General features: G+C 39.0%; 1 non-coding gene and 1 pseudogene across 1 annotated transcript; one reads left to right on the forward strand and one right to left on the reverse strand.

The window, feature by feature from the left end:
- Window positions 1-8,086: 8,086 nt before the first annotated feature.
- On the forward strand, window positions 8,087-8,204 carry LOC120607603 (uncharacterized; annotated as a pseudogene).
- A 6,853-nt stretch (window positions 8,205-15,057) lies between these two features.
- On the reverse strand, window positions 15,058-15,129 carry TRNAE-UUC (transfer RNA glutamic acid (anticodon UUC)). The gene has a single exon. It is a non-coding gene; the product is annotated as a tRNA-Glu (tRNA).
- Between the last annotated feature and the right edge of the window lie 979 nt (window positions 15,130-16,108).

Consider the following 16,108-nt stretch of genomic DNA (forward strand, 5'->3'; position numbering starts at 1 on the left):
AACAAAAAACCTGTTAGAACTGATCAATGAATTCAGTAAAGTAGTAGGTTACAAAATAAATATTCAGAAGTCAGTGGCATTTTTATACACCAATGATGAACTTCAGAAAGAGAAATTAAGAAAACAATCCCATTTACAATGGCATCAAAAACTATAAAATATTTAGGAATCAAATTAACCAAGGAGGTAAAAGACCTGTTCTCAGAAAATTATAAGTCATTGAAAAAAGAAATTGAAGTTACAAATAGATGGAAGTATATCCCATGCTCATGGGTAGGAAGAATCAACATCATTAAAATGGCCATACTACCCAAAGCAATCTATAGTTTCAATGCAATCCCTACCAAAATACCAATGGCATTTTTCAGAGAGCTAGAACAAATAATCCTAAAATTTATGTGGAACCATAAAAGACTCCAAATAGCCACGGCAATCTTGAGAAAGAAGAGCAAAGTTGGAGGTATTACACTACCTGATATCAAACTATACTACAAGGCTACAGTAATCAAAAGAGCATGGTACTGGCATAAAAATAGATACATTGATCAATGGAACAGAATAGAGAGCCCAGAAATAAATCCACTCCTATATGCTCACTAATATATGACAAAGGAGGTAAGACTATACAATGGGTAAATATGGTCTCTTCAATAAATGGTGTTGGGAAAATTGGACAGATAGATGCAAAAAAAGAAAAGAAGCTGGACTACCTTCTTACAATGTACACAAGAATACACTAAAATGGATTAGTGACTTAAATGTAAGACCTGAAACCATAAAACTTTTTGAAGAAAACATAGGCAGTAAACTCTCTGATATTACTAACTGTAATTTCTTTTTGGATATAGCTCACCGGGCAAGGGAAGCAAAAGAAAAAACAAACAAATGGGACTATATCAAACTAAAAAGTTTTTGTACAGCATAAAAACCATCAACAAAACAAAAAGACAACTGACTGAAAGGGAGAAGATATTTGCTAATGACACATCTGATAAGAGGTTAATATCCAAAATAGACGAAGAACTCATACAACTCAACAACTAAAAAACAAACAATCCAATTAAAAACAGGTAGAAGACCTGCTCAGATACTTCTCCAAAGAGGAAATACAGATGGCTTATAGACATATGAAGAGATGCTCAAGGTTGCTAATCATCAGAGAAATGCAAATTAAAGCCACAATGAGATATCACCTCACTCCTGTCAGAATGGCTATCATCAATAAATCAAAAAACAACAAGTGTTGGCGAGGTTGCGGAAAAAAGGGAACCCTCGTACATTGTTGGTGGGATTGCAAATTGGTACAGCCGCTATGGAAAACAGTCTGGAGGGTTCTCAATAAATTAAAAATGGTTATACCTTTTGACTCAGCAATTGCACTTCTGGGTATTTATCCAAAGAAAACCAAAACAATAATTTGTAAAGATCTACGCATCTCAATATTCATGGCAGCACAATTTACAATAGCCAAGATATGGAGGCAACCTAAATGTCCATCAACAGATGATTGGGTAAAGAAATTATGGTTCATATATATATAATGGAATATTACTCGGCTATTAAAAAAAAGAAATCCTACCATTTGTAATGACATGAATGGACCTAGAGGTTATTATACTGAGTGAAATAAGTCAGACAGAGAAAGATAAATACCATATGATTTCACTTTTATGTGGAATCTAAGGAACGAAAAGAAAAAAGTAATCAAAGACAGACTCACAAATATAGTGGGCAATTTGGTGATGGACAGAGGGGAGGGGGGTTGGGCTGTTGGAAGAAGCCAGTGAAGAGTTAAAGAACTACACATTAGTAGTTGATAGGTGGTCATGGAGATGGAGAGCATGGCACAGGGAATGCAGTTAGCATTAATACGTTGGCTAGGTGGAGGGCCAGGGGAGGGAGGGAGAAATTGGGGGGATCTTTTTATAAACTATATAGATGTCTAACCAATATACTGTATACTTGAAACTAATTTAAATAAATAAATAAAATTTTAAAACAGTTATGGGGTTGTAAAGTACAGCATAGGTAATGTAGTCAATAATATTGTAATAATATGTATGGTATCAGATCGGTACTAGACTTATTGGAGTGACAACTTCATAAGGTATGTAAATATCTAATCATTTTGTTGTATACGGAAACTAACATAATATTGCATGTCAACTGTAACTGTAAAATAAATTTAAAGATTTTTTAAAAATAAAAATTAATAAAAAAATAAATGTTTTAAATATAAAGATATAAATAGGTTAAAAGTAAAATGGCTACTAACACGAATCGAAAGAAAATTAGAATGGCTATATTAATATCAAAGTAGATTTCAGAACAAAGAATATTACTAGGAATAAAAAAGTTCTGTGTATAATCATTAAAAGATTGATTCATAAAGAGAAAAATGACAATCTTATGTCAATACAACAGATATTCAAAATATGCCGCAGGGCAATATATCTTCTCCAGTGTCATAGGATTTAGGCATCTGTTTTGGGGCAAGTTTTATCACTGTTCACTCTTACTTAAGGACAGATGCTGGGGGGCGGTCTTCCTTCAATAACATTGAGCCTTCTCTGAGCGTCAAGATCACCATCCGCTGTTTGCAGGGGCATTATGGGTGTTTTGCCACTTGAAACAGGGAGTGTCCACACAGGGCAATCTCAAAGGGGCTCAGCAGATTCTCAAGCAGGGAACATGAATCTCATTTGCCACTAATATCTGGAGCACCACCTCAGGCCCATCAATCCTGATGCCTCGGTTTAGTATTAAAAAATGTTCTCATTACATTCTCTACTGAGTAAATTCGTGTGTCCATTCAAAATGCATTTCATCATTTAAGTATTCTTCTCCACCTTCTGAAAGGGTATAATTTTCTCCATCTCACTCTGCCTCCACTCATGTTCCTTATTTTCCCAGAAAGTTCTGCTTTCCCCCCAGCACAGGCCCAACTGACTCCACTATCTCCATCAGGGAGCTCAAGCATTGAACATAAGTTTAGGTTGACTTTCCCTCCAACAGAAACACCTGGCAAGTGACCTGGCAACCTCAGAAGGTGAGCAGCCATCACTAATTCAGTGAGAAATTCATGGACTACCTCCTAAGCTTAAATCTTCTGCCAAGCCTTCCTTACTCAAGAGTCATTATCCAGTGTAAAGGCACCAGCTGACTGGAAAGGGAGACTGGTGCTCAGAGGACAACACAGCCCATTCTGTCTTCAGCAATTGTCATTCTGGCTTCTGCTTCCTATTACCAGCCATGGCTTCTTTTTCCAGCCTTGACATAGATCCATAGGACCTGCTTCAGAGCAGCTCTTCAGATAAGTCCCAAGCCACCTCGCCATGCTAGACCTCCCTTCTAAACCTAGGTTCAATTTTTTTCCAAAAATTTTATGTCCAAAAAATGATTTTTAAAATGACTTTCTAGCCCCCTTTCATTCTTCTTCTGCCTATCTTATATCTGACTCTGCAAGACATTTGGAATGCTTACAACACTCCAGGCCACTGGAAAGGGGAAACTTCCAGTTAGGAGTCAAAGAGTCTCAGGGAACAGGTGGGCAATTGCATTGACTGGGACCACCAGAAACCATGAAAAGCAGGAGAGTCAACATGCTCCATGGAGCAGTGATGCACTGTGTGTATTCAGTTGGCAGCAGAGGGTCTGCAAGCCTTGGCCGGGCTTCCTGATGACCCCATACTGCTGCGAGGGGTGCTGTTGAGTGGCCTCTCCATGATGATTTTTATTCCCCATCAGGAAACTCAGGCCAGATCCCCTCCTCCTTGAACTCAGAAGTCCTTTCAAGATCAGTCCTCAGTCTACCCTCTTCTCCTCTCTCAGCCAGAGTAAACCTGTCCCTTCTCCCAAGACAGGATGGTCTGTGTCCTTCTCTATCCTTTTTCCTGTTATTGCTGGGGCAGGTTTTTTCAATGCACTACTCTTTCTCCAGAGTCTTTTCACTTTTATTTTCAACAGTATTTCCTTCATTCAATAAGTTACATCTCTTTCAAATTAAAAGGATTGCCTTTCAAAATGACCAATTCTGATCTGGACTTTAAAAGCCTAATTTGAAAATGTAAGAAAGCAGAACATCGAACTGTTTGTATTGCTGCAACATGGATACCCCTTATATTATAACTAGAGGAAGGGTCACATTGAAGAAAATGATAAAAAAAAGAAAAACAAATTTATTGCATGCTATTTCACTATTATGTTTATAATCTCAATTTGTGTAAAATCAAAGGAGCCAACAAAAAGTGTAATCTCCAAATACAGTTTTTAATTTGGGAAAAAGGATCAAACCCATTAGAAGGTTTTCAGTGTGCAGCTCTTTGTAAATTACTCATTAAGCCAATAATCCTGGTAAATGTGCTAATTCTATAATGAGTACTCAATAAAGCTTGGAATCTAGAGAACAGGATAAACAAACGAACAAAACAGAAACAAGCTTATAGATACAGAGAGCATTTTGATGGTTGCTGGATTGGGGTGGGAGGTGGTTGACGGGGAGGTGATTAAGATATACAAACTGGTAGTTACAAAATAGTCATGGAGATGTTGAATATAGCGTGGGGAACATAGTCAGTAGTATCGTATAATCACTATGTATAGTGTCAAACGGGTACTGGATTTATCAGAGTGATCACTTCATAAGTTATATAAATGTCTAATCACTGTGTTGTATACCTGAAACTAATATAAAGTTGTATGTCAAGTATAATTAAAAAAATAAAAAATAAAAATTAAAAAATGATAAATGGGGTGATGAATGATGATAGCAGAACACCTATCAAAAGTCAAAGCGATGAACTTTTCCTGTCTTTAGTCTTCTCCTTATTAATATAAAGAATACATATGGCTTTTCATCCAAGTAGATGGGGCAGGGATTCTGCATGTCTCACAAACTCCCAAGTAATGTCTACATTGCTAGTCCATGGACCACACTTTGAATAGCATGGTTCAAACCACTTTGAGGATGGAGATTATCTGGACTGGGTTCCTAAGGGATCTTATAAAATCATGATGAGTGGAGTACTGGGGCTTGTTTTAGCCTCCATTCATGACAACTTGAAATAGCTCCTAGGTGAGCTGAAGTCATATTTACCTTACTACAGAGAGAGGTGTAATTGGGTACCTTCCAGCTACTGAAAGGATAGCTCTGTTCCTTCCAACTATCTATTACCTATAGGCCAGTCACCCAGGTGGTAAGTTAGCAGCCCAACTGGACCACCTTTGTGGTTTGTACACAGGGCCTGTGTGAGGTGATTTGCTCAGGTTTGTGTCTGATTGTCCCTTGTTCATCCCTCCCATTGCTCTGGGAGACCATCAAGGGCAGGGCTAATGAACTATATACATGTCTATGTCTCTGGGCCCCCACATGGTCCTGGCAGACAACGGTGCTCAGCGGATCAGTGATGAGTGAATGAAAGAAGGAATGGAGTCAAATGAGCTGGAGAGAAAGGAAAGGGCTCTGCAGTGAAGCTGGATAAAGAGGGCAGAGTCCATTTTTACAAGTGAAAGACCAGTTACCTGCAGCACACAATGAACATGTATTTGTGAAATGAAAGACCCGAGAAATACTGGAGGAGGCCTGGAAGGGTAGCCACAAGTTCCCAGTCATTTGACAGACAAGTGGTGAGCACCCAGTGCATCTCAGGCACTGAGCTCAGGTGAGACATAAATAGGAGATTCCTGCCCTCAGGATAAATCGAGTCTAGGAGGAGAGACAGACAGAAATGAAATAGCTGTCCTGGTAAGTGCTAGCAAAGAGAATAGCACACAGGATTAGAGGAATAGAGAAGGAAATGTAACTCAGGAGTGAGGGAAGGCTTTGCAGACAAGATGGCTTTTAAGAGATGCCTCAGAGGAGTACAAGTTCTACAGGCGAGAAGCCAAAGCCAGGATAGGGGTGAGAGGCACATTTCAGATCAAGGGAATGACACCTACAAAGGCATGAAAGCATATGATGTGTTTGGACTTATAGGGAACATCAAAGGCAGCATGGGCTGTGAGTGTGGATGCAGAGTGGCAGTTGTGGGGGAAAGCAGAGAAAAGAGAATAAAAGAAAGTTAGGGCTAGATCAGGATGCCAAATTCATTCAGAGGGTAATGTAGGACTATAAAGTTAGAAATAGAGGACCAACACACTCAAATCTATGATTTAAAAAAGATCACTTTGAAGGCAAATAGGAAGGTACAGAGGACACAGCCAGGGCCCGGTTAAGAGTCCAGCAAGAGTTAGGTGGGAGATGATTCCAGATTGAACCCAGAAAGTAGTAGAAAATGTAGAAAGGGAACAAGTCAGAGAAGCATCGGGTGGGATATACAGAGGGAGGAATTAGAACTGTAGTAAGACCAAGAGCAACTTATGTAGATATTGTAAGAATTATTATCCTCACTTTTTGGCGAAGCTCAGAGAAGTCAATCCACAGAGGATAAAAGACTTGAACTCATCTCTCTGTCCAGTGCTTTTTCCAAATTCTGCTCCTCTACCAGCCCCCTGGCCTGTGCCAATTTCTTCAGAACATTAATTAAACATCACTGAAATGTAGTTGTTGTTATACAAACTATAAAGGCATTCAAAAGCATAGTTAATAAAATTTAGATGAAAAAAACCCCAACCCAATTTGAAAATGGGCAAAGGGCTTGAATAGACATTTCTCCAAAAAAAAGATATACAAATAACCAATAAACACATGAAAAAATACTCAACATTACTCATCGTTAGGGAAATGCAAATCAAAATCACAACAAGATATTACTTTATATCCATTAGGATGGCTGTTATAAAAAAAAATCAGAAAATAAGTATTTGTTTGAGAATGTAGAGAAATTGGAACCCTTGGGCATTACTGATGGGAATTTAAAATGATCCAATCATTGTGGAAAACAGTATGATGGTTCCTCAAAAAACTGAAAATAGAATTACCATAAGATCCATCAATTCCACTTCTGAGTATATATTCAAAATAATTGAAAGCAGGCACTTGAACAGATATTTGTATACCACGTTCATAGCAACACTATTCACAGCAGCCAAAAGGTGGAAACAATCCGTGTCCATTGATGGATAAATGGATAAACCAAATGTGGTATACATACAATAGACTACTATCCAGTCTTTAAAAAGAAGGAAATTCAACACATGCTACAACATAGATGAAACTTGATGACATTATCCGAACCGAAATAAGGCAGTCACAAAAGATAAATACTGTATGATTCCACTTACGTAAAGTACTTAAAGTAGTTCAAATCATAGAGACAGAAAGTAGAATGGTGGTTGCCGTGGGGAAGAGGCGTGAGGAGTTATTGGGATAGAGTTTCAGTTTTGCAATATAAAAAGAGCTCTGGAGATTGCTTGCTGTAGGAGAGGAAAAATAAAAAATCTTTTCTTTTACCCTCTTGGGTTTAGTAACTCAGGCCTGAGAATTAAACTAACAAAAGACAGATTACCAGAAGCAAAAGCATACAAATTTTATATTATGTTAATATTTTATTTTCACATATATGGAGACCGTCATAGAAAGAAGTGAGACCCAAACCGATGATTAGGAAAAGGAGCTTATATATCATTTTAACAAAGGGTGATAAATTTGTGAAGTGACAAGACAAAGAAAAAGGGGCAGTAATTTGTGGGAAGGTAAATATATGGGGAAAAGTAATGGAAGGTAAGGGTTATTTTATTAGGATTTGTGTGTGTAGACCCACTTTCTGTCTCAGTGATAAGGGTTGTTTTTCTCTTCCTGGTACAGGAGAGGGAGGAGTACACCTTCACAAAGGGAATATATGTCCCCCTTTTAGGCAGAAAGGGGTATGGCAGAGAGTTTCTCCTGTATCAGCTATTTCTCAATTGTCTTCAGCTCAAAATATCTTTATGCCAAAGTGGCATACTTAGGGGGGATATGTTCTGATCCCCCTAAAATTCTTAAAATTACATACAGTTCTTATAATTTAAGAACTATAAACTTAAAATTCGTTAAGATGCTAAATTGTATGTTATGTGTATTTTATCGTAATTCTAAAATAAATAAATAATGCTTTACTCATTTTGAAGTTGAGCAAATCTTGTTTTTTGCATTAAAAATGTAATATGAGTCTACGGCCATGCCACCATGAACAAGCCCGATCCCATCTGATCTCAGAAGCTAAGCAGGGTCGGGCCTGGTTAATACTTGGTGGGAGATCACCTAGGAAGACTAGGGTCTGTAGGAGTGAAAAATAAAAAATAAGGGATTGTAAGCTGACAAGGTCCTTGCAATCTGTGAGGTCAACCAAGGGTTGCCTCGCTTAAAAAAAAAATAAAAAAAATAAATAAAAATGTAATATGAGAATCCATATATTAAAATTTCAAATAAATATCTATATAATTCTGATTTTTTAGCTTACATATCAGATCTGATTATATAGTTGTTGCCTCAATAGCCAGCGTGTGACTGGAAGACAAGTTGCTACTAACAGCATAAGCATAACTATGGCTATTTTTGTTGTTCACCTGGCAACTGCATAATTAGAGTTAACTTAATTCATTGTTTTCTGGCAGAAATCTTTTCCAGTCAACTTTTGATTTTGTAAGGACTATTTTATTTGATACTAGAGAAGATAACCAGAATGTCCATTTTATTTATAACACATAAGCTGCAGGACAGTGCAATGTGCTGAAAACACTTGAAAAAGTGAATCCCCTGTCATTCTCTCTGCATGCTAAGTGAATATTTGTCATTGTGATTGAAGGAAGTACCAGGTCAATCCATATCTAAATGTTACTGAATATACTCATCATATCTTTTCTTTAAGGTAACTATAATCTTGGATATTTTCTGATTTTAATTTCTCTTTTTGGAAAGCAACATGAATTCCCTTTACAAAGGCCATTGATTGACATGCTTACCTTGTCCTCTCAAGACCATTCCCTGGGATTAATTTGTAGAATCAGATTTTGAGCCACTTTTTTTGTTGTTGGATGACATGTGTGCAATTAAGAAAATTGTCTTCTAAAATTAGCATTTGTACAAATAGTATGAAAATTAAAAGAGCCTATTCACCAAACTTGTCCTCTGTTCTCACTAGTCTCACAGTTAGACTCCCATCCCAACCTTTTGACTCTACGCGTGGTCATTGGAAGGAGTCCTGTCCAAGTGACTGCAAGTGAAAGTTAGCTTTACCCTGTACAGGTCTGACTATGAAAATGTCATCCATGAGATACTATTTTTTTTCCTTTACAGAAGAGTGGAGTGAACCCAAGTACCATAGCCAAATTTGAAGCTACATGTTAGTGATAACAAATTCAGAAACTGAAGGTACCTGAGTTCCCGAATTTCTTTCTGGAGGTAAATCAATAAGCAGATTCACCTGATATTTCAAAGCCTGTGTTAAAGTAAAGATAAATTTGTGTGATGCTCCAACAACCAATATTTTCAGATTTATCTGTCACAGAAACTAACTAACTTACAGAAGTCTGTAATAGAATAATATACTGAAGAAAGATTTCCATGAAAGGCTTCATTTCGGAGGATGGATGGTGGTAATAGTTGCATGGGGAGCCATTGTCTGCAGATTCTCAGTGCTGATGTTCCCTGGTTGGCAAGTTGAGGTGCTGGGATGCCTCTGTCTGCCTGGGGATTGGGGTGGGCAGTGTAGAAACAGGCAATGTGGCCCTTCTTTGTTTCTGAGGACACTCTTGTTTCTGCTCCAGACACCAAGATCTTCTCCTTTTATTCCTATCTCTCCAGATGCTCCTCCATAGGATTATTTGCCAGCACAGACTCTTCTGCCTGGGTTTTAAGATTTGAAATGCATCATAGCTTGACCCTGGGCCCTATTCTTTTATCTCTAGCTTTAATATCTGAGATAAAGTCACCTCTGGTGTAGGGGGCAAAAGCATCTCCCATGTTTAGTTAAAACAATGGCTTATTTGGAAGGCTGGACCTCTGGATTGTAGAACAATAAAAGCACCTGGAACAATAGCAATAAGACCAACAGGATGGTATGCAGCTGCACTTGACAAGCTTTTGTCATCTAATGTTGATTTTCTCCTGGCATGTATTCTTACCAAGGAGGGGTTGTCTGGTTTTGTCATTATGGGATATAGTGTTAATTTTATTATTATCTCTGACTATGATTTTTACTTACTAAGTGAAGCTTATCTCTTTTTTTTGTTTATTTATTTTAATTAATTAATTAATTATTATTATTATTATTTTTGTATTTCATAATCTATGGGAATGGTCCTGGAGAGGTAATTTTAATTTCCTGGAGAGGATCAGAGAGAGAGTCCAGATTAATTATTCACCCCTTATAACTAAATATTCAGGAAAAATTGTTATTCCCAGTTGTTTTGGGGGTTTTGGGTTTTCTTGGGTAGTGTAAGTTTAGGCTCCATTGAGTCCCATATCAGATTGGCCACTACCTGACACATGGGACAATCTATGGTTTAATGGGTCTTAAGAAACTATTTGCTCTCAATGGGATGGAGACAAGATTGAAAATTTATGAAGATAGGATAAGCCATATTAAATGGCTCTTTATATTCATGGGGACAAAAAGGGTGAGGGAAAGTTTTTAAAAGCTGGTTTAATAGTCAATACTTTCCAGGGAAGCAGACTGGTAAATCCAAAATCTGGACTCTCTCTCTGATCCTCTCCAGGGTGAGTTAGCAGTGGATGAAATCTGAAGGCTGTCTCCTGGATAATTTCCTCTTGCTGGGGGAGGCTGTTTTTTTTTGTAGTTGTTGTTCTACTCAGGCCTTCAACTGATTGGATCTGGCCCACCCCCATGAAGGAGGCAATCTGCATTACTTGAAGTTCATTGATTTAAATGTGAATCTCATCCAGAAACACAGTCACACAGAAACACTGAGAATAATGTTAGCCCAAATATCCGGACACCCTCTGGCTCACCTAAGTTGACACATAAAGTTAATAATCACAGTTGCTGTGAAGTGTGAGTTGGCCAAGGGACCTTGAATTAAGAGGTATTTAAGGCCTGAGGCAAAAAGAGGCCCATTAGCCAGACTGGAATTTGAAGAAGAGATATTTGAAGAGACCATATGTCTTTCTATTAGACCAGCTATCTGGAAACTATCAAGAGCATAAAGATTCTACTAAATACCTTTTTTAAGAGCCCAGCATTGTGTATTTTGAGAGAGTGAAATTTGTGTCTTGGTTACCACCAGTAACATTGGTAACTCTGAAGGGAGTTATGTGCATCCTGGCAAGGCCTCATATTATGGCCTTAACATATGCAGATTTTGATTTATATTTTGATGTTTGTGAGGCAGGAGGTTCCAGAATTCTTTACCCTGAAGAGGACAACTCTCAGGCAATAGCACAAAACTTTGTAATGAATGTGCAGATGCAGGCCATTGTTGGCCAGAAAATTCAGTGCTAAGATGACTGCCTTAAATTTGGTCATTCATTTTGATCCCTGGTCCTGCCCTTTATCAGGGGTATCTTAGCTAAGGGATGGAAGGAAGCAACATTTTACTGAGCTCCATTTGTGATGGTGGCAATGCTGTAAGTTCTCATTATTGTTCAATTCATCTCAAGGGACTCCCCACGTAGTCAAGGGATCTGGAGGAGGGGTGACATCCTCTGGCACTGTGGGTTTAGCAAGGGACTGAGGACAAGAAAGTCCACCCCCTTCTGTAGGTGGAATATGCCAGAGGCCCCAGGATTGCCTCCATCCTGTCTTAAAGAGGACTTAGTGGCTGTACTGAGCTAATAAGGTGCTGTTTTCATGACCCAAAGCATAATGGGCAGCCGGGTATGGAGGGTCACAGGCTCAGGGTCTGTGAGAGTCTCTGTTTCCAGGACATCCAAGTATGTAGTCTTTGTTATAATGATGTGTAGTACAGGTCCAAGAGGGACAACTTGCATCAGAGGCCATAGGACGACTTATGGCATCTTAGGTGGTCCAGAGATTCAAGGAGGGATGAGAAGAGATATGGAAGCCTCCCCAGTGAAGGAGTCTCTGAGGCACTAATGGGAATGCCTACTGATTTTAATTTGGACAGGTTCTAGAGCCTTTTGATGCAGGGGCTCCTTTAGGGTAGGCTGATTTATAAGTACCAGCATCAGTGAGATTAAGAAAAAAATGTAAATGAGGAATATGTTGCCACAGAATCCGAAAGGACTTGCATGACCTCAATGTGTGTGTGTCAAATGAGCATCTATGGAAGAGAGTCATCAGTATAATGTCATGCTGGTGCTCCTGGAGAAAGGTGATGCAATTAAGATTCATTCTGTCTGCAAAGAGCCTGGAAAGAGTATATTGTGTCCTTTTGGAGGTGAGACAAAGTGTTTGCTGAGAGACTGTTGAAATAGGCACTGAACAGAACATGTGTGCCAAATCTATAATAGTAAAATATTTACTGGTTGTTGATTAGATGCAGTCAGTAATTTTAATAATATTATGTACGGGGTATGGGACCACAGCATTATAAGTTTGCAGTAATTCATCATGAGGCGCCTATGCTCTTTTGTTGTTGTTTTTGTTTAAAATATGGCAAAATTGGGCTGTTAAATGGAGAAGCAGTGGGGGATAATTATCCCTTTATTAATTAGGTCTTATATAATAGGTTCTACTCCTTGAAGGCCCTGTTTTAACTTACATTGGGCCATATTAACTATTTTAACTGGGGGTGCATGTTATCAGGCCAATTTGTAAATACCAAAGACTTAATTTATTACTCATTGCGTTAGAGGATGGATGTCCGTATGGGGTATTTTAGGACAATGGGTACTACAACTATGGGAAATGTAGGCAAGGCTATAGTTAAAGTGAAGCACACCTATTTTCTATTTACTATTTTTTCTGTTTTCTATTTTCTATTTAGTTTCCTAAGATTATATGGGGTACAATGTTTAAATTTAGTGGTATCTCCAGGTATAAGTAATTTGAGCCCCAGCATTGATTAAGACCAGGAAGCTTTGTTAATTGGTACATTTTAGCATATGTTAAAGTTAATTTAGGATCTATGCTGTTAAGGCACAAAAGCCAATCAGTGACCCTTTTATCTTTTTGTTATATAAATTATTTTAGTAAATTTTTTATTTACAATTGAGTCAAATTATGGACTTTTACACACACACACACACACACACACACACACAAATTTTATTTATTTACATTTTATTTTCTACCTTGTATCTACGTTTGTTTGTTTTTTCATTTTATTTTCCTATTTTTGTTTGTTTATTTTAGGCTTTTAGCTCTCTGAATCTATGGTTTCTAGTTTCTGTCTCTGACTAATAACACTATATGTGAAACTTCTAGGTGGTTACAGCAGAAATGAAAGAGAGGGAGGTGTCCCTGTAGGCAGCCATCGCTCTTTCCAAGGCTTTCCATCCACTTCCCAGGGACTGGGGTTTGCACTTAGAGAGCTGTAACAGCCTCTTCTTGGTTAGCCCCTGGTCTGAAGTACCTGTCCTTTTTCAACGTTTTTTTTTTTTTGGATGAAATCTTTTAGAATGGATTATAGCTCTAGGCAGGTAAAAAAAAAATTAATTTCTGTTGTAGTCTCTGTCTGTCCCCAACCATTCTGACCTTTCAGTATTTACCAGGTGAACTCTTGGTGGTCCCAAGTGGCTCTGTCTATAGGTGGTGGCCTCCCTCTCCAGGATATCCCAGTTGACCTCTGAAGGTCTAGATCCATTACCAGTATAGCCACAGTGGCTTCAACAATATTTGGGGCCTCTATAGGTTTTAAGCATAAGGCCCTTGGTGTGCTGGCAAGCAGAAAAGCTCAGAAAAGCCCATGAGCATTGGCCAATTTTTGTTGATTGAAAGGCCCATGAGCATTGTTCAGGTTTTACATTCCTGAATCAATGGCATGACGTCCTCAGGGATCTTAGGCAAGATGGGGATGGTTTTCCCCATTTTTCTTTTTCATTAAGCTTTGTATAACTGGTTTTCGTCCCTGTGATCCCTCCTACCCTGCTGGGCCAGGCAGCTGGACAGGCAACAACATAAAAATCACAACCCATACCACAGGACACTGGTGCCATGGTTGCTGGGATGCCCTGAGGTTGGCCCTGTGAACAGCTCAGACATAGTAGCCTCCTATGATAATGGGCAACAGGACAAAGAAAACAATTTTGTTACAGAACGTAAAGCTTCAGTTGTCCCATCACTTGTCAGTGTTACCCGTGGGGCTGCTCAGGCTCATCTGGTGGCACTTGGAAGGAGCCACACTTCTTTCCGCAGGAGGAGCCTTTCAACAATCAGAAGTAGCCAATTAATTTGAGTTGCCCCGAAGGACTCTTAGACACTAGACATCTTGACTCAGGAACTAGGGGAGAACTCTGTTTACAAGTTCCAAAATTTGTGGAGTGGATTCAAAGCAACATCTGGTAGAGGCAACACAAAGCAGCTGCTGCCACAGCCAGCAGTGAACCTGCCCTGGTTGTCTGGAAGAACCTGTTAGTAAATCAAGAGCATTCTAGTGGCATGTTATTTGCTGAGGGACCAAATCACCCTGCTCATTGGGCCAATTGTTTCAATAGGTTTTATTATTATTTACGCATGGCAGGGCCATGCCTCCTCTGAAGGCTCCAGGGAAAACTCCTTCTTTGCCTCTAATCACAAGGGAAACAACGCAGTCACAAGACTAGTGAAAGTTAAATTGACAGAGACCTCTTGCAACCAGCCTTCTCCAATAGTTTGAGGCACTTTAACGTCTGGGCCAACTGGAGGAAAGACTGCACCTACCCTGGCACCGCTCTTCCCCTCCAGCCACAGCCCACTGCCTTCCGGAAAGGCCTACCCAGAGGTGTGTGGGAGGGACCTATCAGGGATCGCCTCTATGGGGAGTTTGACAATAAACTTTGAATATTTTAAATATTCTTAATATTTAAATATTTATAACATTGTTCACCTCTATAATGTATATAGTATCTAATATAATTGAGTTACTAGTAAACAACCAGCTAAAGATGTAACGCGAACAGGCACTTTAATCAAAACACAAAATTGGGGCCCAGAGCTTTCTAGGATTCGATTTCTCCAGATTTAAATAGCAAGACCTGAGGTGTCTTAGTGGCCAAAATTATAATGAATGGGTATCTCATTCCCATACCGGGAGTCGAACCCGGGCCGCCTGGGTGAAAACCAGGAATCCTAACCGCTAGACCATATGGGAACCACTGGGGGAGCTCTTTCCTCAATATACTACATCAGTTAATTCAGCACCTATGCCTGACATTGCACACCACAGCTAGTTTCTCCTTCGTAGAAATTCGGCCTGCTTGTGGCTCTGCGAGCCACAGCTTCAAAGACCCCTTTCTCCTGACTGGGCCTGGGTTTGAACGTCCAGGCCTCTCCTGGTTGACTTGCAGTCTCCTAGAACTGGTGCCCTGCCGATGGCTCAGCTTTGGTTGCCTCCACTACGGGTATTTGCACACCTGCTGGGAGCACTGCCACACCTGAAACTTAAAACGATAAATGAAGGGAGGTTATTGCTTGACCTTCGACATCACAGACATCTAAAATCAACATAAAGGACCCACACCCACTACCGGAGTTCCTCATGAATTCTTTTCTGTGAAAAACAAAAGTGGAATGTGTTATCTTTTACTTATTTTGCCTTCTAAATCTCACTGGTTAGCTCTTTGTCAATAGCAGGATTTTTTTTTCATACCATGCTTTTTATTATTTATTTATTTATTATAGTGACATTGGTTAACAAAATCCAGTATCAACAATGTCATATATATATATAATATATATGACATTGTATGTTCACCGCCCATAGTTAGATTTCTGTCACCACACATTTGACCTCTGGTAACCTAACTTCTGATAATCACTAGTCTATTGTCCCTGCCCATGAGTTTCTCTCATGTTCGTTGCTTTTAGGTTTATATCCCACATATAAGTGCTATCATGTGGTTTTCAACTTTTTCTGTCTGGCTTATTTTGCTTAGCATGATTATCTCAAGGTCCATCCATTTGTCACAAATGGCAGTATTTCATCTCTTCTTATGGCTGAATAATATTCCATTATATATATGTACCACTGCTTCTTTAGCCAATCATTGATCGTAGGACACTTCCGTTGCTTCCACGTCCTGGCCCCCGTGAATAAGGCTGCTATGAACATTGGTGTGCAAATATCTTTT

The sequence above is a fragment of the Pteropus medius genome, unplaced genomic scaffold (genome assembly GCF_902729225.1).
Source record: "Pteropus medius unplaced genomic scaffold, Ma_sr-lr_union100, whole genome shotgun sequence".
In the NCBI taxonomy this organism is placed as follows: domain Eukaryota; kingdom Metazoa; phylum Chordata; class Mammalia; order Chiroptera; family Pteropodidae; genus Pteropus; species Pteropus medius.